This window comes from Nerophis ophidion, linkage group LG20 (genome assembly GCF_033978795.1).
Source record: "Nerophis ophidion isolate RoL-2023_Sa linkage group LG20, RoL_Noph_v1.0, whole genome shotgun sequence".
Lineage (NCBI taxonomy): Eukaryota > Metazoa > Chordata > Actinopteri > Syngnathiformes > Syngnathidae > Nerophis > Nerophis ophidion.
Window position 1 is genome coordinate 17,908,653 of NC_084630.1, and position 6,000 is coordinate 17,914,652.

Sequence of the window (6,000 nt, forward strand, 5' to 3'; positions counted from 1 at the left end):
TACAGTCTGATGGCTGTCGGTATGAAGGACCTTCTGTGTCGTTCCGTGTTACATTTTGGGAGTCTGAGCCTTCCACTGAACGTGCTCATTCTTTCCGCAAGGTCCGAGTGTAGTGGGTAGGAGGGGAGGTATTATGCATTTTCGGCCGGTGCGACGTATACTCTGGAGCGACTTTGAATCCGAAATATACGTTACTTGTTTTTATGCTTTCTGAGCTCACTATGTTCACTGCTCGCTGTACATATCCTACTAAGTCACACCTACAGTGTTTCAATGTCCTTTTCTCAGATGATATAATTGTTGATGACTGAAGTGCTGATATCAACCGAACCTAAACCACATCCCACCCCCCGGATTGAAAATAATGGAAATAATTCAATGTATATACTCTGATGATTTACTTGTGTGATGACTGTATTATGCCCATCCATCCATCCATACTGATAGTATACATTTACACCAAGAATTGATTAATGTGGACCCCGACTTAAACAAGTTTAAAAACTTATTCGGGTGTTTCCATTTAGTGGTCAATTGGATGGAATATGTACTGTACTGTGTAATATACTAATAAAAGTCTCAATCAATCAAAGTCGGACATCGCTGAAGGCCTAGGTGGGAAACGCATGGCCCGCCACTGTAATACCGGTATACCGTTCAACTAGGGCTGGGTGAGATATCGATATACTCGCTCGATATAGAAAATAACTATATTGTGATATTTGAGTATACGTTCTCACGCCGTAATTTGTCAAGTATGCGACAAAATCGTTGCTACCAAAAGTAGCATTACTGCATCATTTGAAAAGCCAGCCGCTAGAGAATGAAGAGTGCTTACTGCGCATGTCAACATCTCCACACGGTGCCACACGCCCACACCATCAAAATGCCGAGGCAAACATTTCCAGATCAACACCGTATGAAAACAAATAGTCAACAACAAAAGGAGATAATGTCCGCAGTAACCTACCACATAGCGAAGGACGAACACTATATGATTTCCTATTATGCAGCTCATTTTTATTTGACACTTATTGAAATATCTTGTGTGACATCATGCACTAAAGTGCACTTTATTTGTTTCAAACTATTGTAGTGGCGTTCTGTACAAAAAGTGCACTTTAATTTAGTGTTGTTTTGATATGTCATCTTAGTGACATCATGCAAAAAAGTGCACTAATAGCTTGTTTTAAAATTTCTCTGACAATCTTGCATTTTCTGTTTTGGAAATGACATGAATGTTTGTGCCACTGCTTAGTAACTGTTTAATAAATACAGTTTTGGTAAATTGACTTAGTTGTGATTTCCTTCGCTGCATAAAGGTTTAAAATTAGCATATATTAATGCAGTATGAACAACAATGTTTTAATGTAGACACATAGAATAATGTGCATGGGAGTTTGCCCAACGTCTACATGTGCTTTGTGGACTTGGAGAAGGCATTCGGCAGTGTCCCTTGGGAAGTCCTGTGGGGAATGCTCAGAGAGTATGGGTTATCGGACAGTCTGATTGTGGCGGTCCGCTCCCTGTATGTTTAGTGTCAGGAGCTTGGTCCGCAAGTCGAACACGTTTCCAGTGAGGGTTGGACTCCGCCAAGGCTGCCCTTTTGTCACTGATTCTGTTCATAACTTTCAAGGACAGAATTTCTAGGCCAATCAAGGCATTGAAGGGATCCGGTTTGGTGGCTGCAGGATTAGGTCTCTGTTTTTTGCAGATGATGTGGTCCTGATGGCTTCATCTGGCCAGAATCTTCAGCTCTCACTGGATCAGTTCGCAGCAGAGTGTGAAGCGACAGGGATGATTCAACACCTCCAAGTCCGAGTCCATGGTTCTCGCCCGGAAAAGGGTGGAGTGCCATCTCTGGGTTGGGGAAGGAGACCCTGCCCCAAGTGGAGGAGTTCAAGTACCTAGGAGTCTTGTTAATGAGTGAGGGGAGACTGGATCGTGAGATCGACAGGCGGATCGGTGCGGCGTCTTCGGTAATGCGGACGCTGTATCGATCCGTTGTGGTGAAGAAGGAGCTGAGCCGGAAGGCAAAGCCCACAATTTACCGGTCGATCTACATTCCCATCCTCACCTATGGTCATGAACATTGGGTTATGACCGAAAGGACAAGATCCCGGGTACAAGCGGCCGAAATGAGTTTCCTCCGCCAAGTGGCGGGCTCTCCCTCAGATATAGGGTGAGAAGCTCTGCCCTTCGGGGGGAGCTCAAAGTAAAGCCGCTGCTCCTCCACATCGAGAGGAGCCAGATGAGGTGGTTCGGACATCTGGTCAGGATGCCACCAGAACGCCTCCCTAGGGAGGTGTTTAGGGCACATCCAACCGGTAGGAGGCCACGGGGAAGACCCAGGAAATGTTAGGAAGATTATGTCTCCCGGCTGGCCTGGGAATGCCTCAGGATCCCCCGGGAGGAGCTGGACGAAGTAGCTGAGGAGAGGAAAGTCTGGGCTTCCCTGCTTAGGCTGCTGACCCCGAGACCCGACTTCGGATAAGCGGAAGAAGATGGATGGATGGACATAGAATCATCATACTGGTGTGATTATATGTATCAAGTGTTAATTCAAGGCTAAGGCAAAATATTGAGATGTATATCGTGTATCGCGATATGGCCTAAAAATATCGAGATATTAAAAATAGGCCATATCCCCCAGTCCTACATACAACCCTAGTATCTACTATAATGTAGTTTTTAAACACACCATGTCTGAAATCGATTCAGAAATAACACGTTTTGGTTCTTTCGTCAATCATGTGGGTACAGAAATGAAAGGCCTACTGAAATGAGATTTTCTTATTTAAACGGGGATAGCAGGTCCATTCTATGTGTCATACTTGATCATTTCGCGGTATTGCCAAATTTTTGCCGAAAGGATTTAGTAGAGAACATCCACGATAAAGTTTGCAACTTTCGGTGCTAAGACAAAAGCCCTGCCTCTACCGGAAGTCGCAGACGATGACGTTGCAAGTGTGAGGGCTCTTTGATTTTAATGGGAGCCTCCGACAAAAAGTGCTATTTGGACCGTGAAAACGACAATTTCCCCATTAATTTGAGCAAGGATGAAAGATTTGTGTTTGAGGATATTGATAGCGACGGACTAGAAAAAAAACAACAACAAAAATGCGATTGGATTGGGACAGATTCTGATATTTTTAGACACATTTAGTAGGATAATTCTGGGAAATCCCTCATCTTTCTATTGTGTTGCTAGTGTTTTAGTGAGTTAAATAGTACCTGATAGTCGGAGGTGTACGTCCACGGGTGTCTTGACGCCAATGTCTCAGGGGAGTCGACGGCAGCTATGGACGGGGCAAGCTCAGCTTTTCTCCGGTAAGAAGCGACTTTTTAACCACAATTGTCTCACCGAAACCGTCGTGTTTCATGTTCGCTTGACCGCGCTCTTATCCATAGTAAATTTTCACCTCCAGGAATTTTAAACAAGGAATCACTGTGTGTTTGTGTGGCTAAAGGCTAAAGCTTCCCAACTCCATCTTGCTACTTAGAGTTCTCCAATATTAATTGAACAAATTGCAAAAGATTCAGCAATACAGTTCTCCAAAATACCGTGTAATTATGCCGTTAAAGCACACGACTTTTAGCTGTGTGTGTGCGTAGCGCTCATACTTCCTAAAAACCCGTGATGTCTTGCGTACACGTCATCATTACACAACGTTTCGAAGACGAAACTCACGGGAAATTTAAAATTGTAATTTAGTAAACTAAAAAGGCCGTATTGGCATGTTGCGATGTTAATATTTCATCCTTGATATATAAACTATCAGACTGCGTGGTGGGTAGTAGTGGGTTTCAGTAGGCCTTTAAAAACACACAAGTTTACCATTGTGGGTTCCAGCAAGGCTTCGCTTGTATGGTCCTGGCTCCTTCTCAACTATATCCTTCCTCTCTCGCTCTCCCTTGCTCTACCTGGACTTTGTCCTCATGTGGGCCTTTTGTAGCTCTTGACAGAGATCGATAATGAGTTTACATTTACTGGCAAAGTGCTTACTGTGCATTCTCAGTGCCATTCAATCCAGCGAAGAACACACATCATCCCCCACGGCGCAGCCTCCTTTCACACCATATTCCGGGGAGGATTCTGAAAAATAAAATGTTTTTAGATTTTTCCCAAACCATGTTATTCGGGGAAGGAAAATTTCGGATATGAAACGTGTGTAAAACATCATGCGTCGGGGCTCTAATAGCAGCGATTATCGACACTTGAAAGACTGCTAAATGAACCGCTGCCTCTTTGACAAATGTGCGCCACACTTCAAGTTAAATCAGAGTTCTGACAACAAGTCGTTCTCTTTGTCTTCAACTTGACACTCGACAGTGAATACGCGAAACTGAAAGCACTTGGAGTTGGAATCACTGCGTTGCATAAGTCGAACATTACCTTGCACATATGGACATGAGGAAATGTTCGGAATAGACATCTTACCGTGGGAAGGCAACTTTATTTGGATCCGTCGGGGGGGGGGGGGAGAACCCCAGAGCATCTAAAAGAATCCACTTAATTCCCTCCAACACGACAATGTGTACAAAAGTGTCCTTTTAGTGGACCGTCCGACTGTTCCTTGTCTCGCGTAGCCTGTTGACAACTGACTCAATTCTGGACAGGAAAAAAATAAAAAAGCACTGAATGCTGTCAAAAGCCCTTCTAATCAAGTATCGAGTAATCGAGCTGTGATTCACCGTGTTCTCCAGCGATATCGAGCGATGTTGCCCAACACGACTAGGCGGGTCTGGAACAGATGACGCACATGTGACAATGAAAACAATGCCTACTCTCTGTCGAAGTTGATTGCATTTGCACAGTTGCATGTAAGAGTCCAACGACGACAATAAACAAAATAATATTTATTTTTAATTATAACTGCATGCAATATAACAACTCGTCTCCATACACTTTGGTAAAACGATATACATCCTATTTGGGTCCCAATCAACCTTAAAGGCCTAGTGAAACGAGATTTTCTTTTTTAAACGGGGATAGCAGGTCCATTCTATGTGTCATACTTGATCATTTCGCGATATTGCCATATTTTTGCTGAATGGATTTAGTAGAGAACATCCACGATAATGTTCGCAACTTTCTTGTGCTAAGAGAAATGCCCTGCCTCTACCGGAAGTCGCAGACGATGACGTCACATGTTTGATGGCTCTGTCACGCCAAATTTCCTCCCCCCCACCCCATTTACTTCCGGGGTCATGATTAATACAGACGTTTTGTTAAGGCTATATTATAAAAATATAACGCTATATTATAAAAATATGGCCGTTTCTGTTAACGCTATATTATTAAAAAAAATTAAAAAACAATTTACAAACACAAGCTATGGGATGACATAAGAGGAAACGTGACCCCGGAAGTAAATGCGTCATCCCATAGCTTGTGTTTGTAAATTGTTTTTTAATTTTTTTTATAATATAGCGTTAACAAAACGTCTGTATTTTTGTAATGCAGCGTTATATTTTTATAATATAGCGTTATATTTTTATAATATAGTGTTATATTTTTATAATATAGTGTTATATTTTTATAATATAGCGTTAACAAAACGTCTGTATTAATCATGACCCCGGAAGTAAATGGGGGGAGGAGGGGGTTTGTAGGGGGGAAGAAATTTGGCGTGACAGCTCCTCACATATTCATATTGTTTTTAATGGGAGCCTCCAACAAAAAGTGCTATTCTGACCGAGAAAACGACAATTTCCCCATTAATTTGAGCGAGGATGAAAGATTCGTGTTTGAGGATATTGATAGCTACAGACTAGAAAAAAAAAACTGCGATTGCATTGGGACGGATTCTGATGTTTTTAGACACATTTACTAGGTTAATTCTGGGAAATCCCTTATCTTTATATTGTGTTGCTAGTGTTTTAGTAAGTTAAATAGTACCTGATAGTCGGAAGGGTGTCTCCACGGGTGTCTTGACGCGCAGTGTCTCAGGGGAGTCGACGGCAGCTTTGGACGGCACAAGCTCAGCTTTTCTCCGG

At 42.7% G+C, this 6,000-nt stretch overlaps 1 protein-coding gene across 5 annotated transcripts in view; it reads right to left on the reverse strand.

Annotated features, from left to right (window-relative positions):
- Positions 1-4,629, reverse strand: part of LOC133538819 (testis-expressed protein 2-like) — an 82,504-nt gene extending 77,875 nt beyond the window's left edge. For 2 of the 5 annotated variants that reach the window (XM_061880633.1, XM_061880634.1), the window contains exons 1-2: positions 4,442-4,629; positions 4,007-4,096 (exon numbers count right to left, since the gene is read on the reverse strand). The gene's annotated coding sequence lies outside the window, so the exon portion shown is untranslated. Of the gene's footprint in view, positions 1-3,838; positions 4,097-4,441 lie in introns of all 5 variants that reach the window. The other 3 variants (XM_061880631.1, XM_061880632.1, XM_061880630.1) reach the window with 2 other exon arrangements.
- Positions 4,630-6,000: the final 1,371 nt, after the last annotated feature.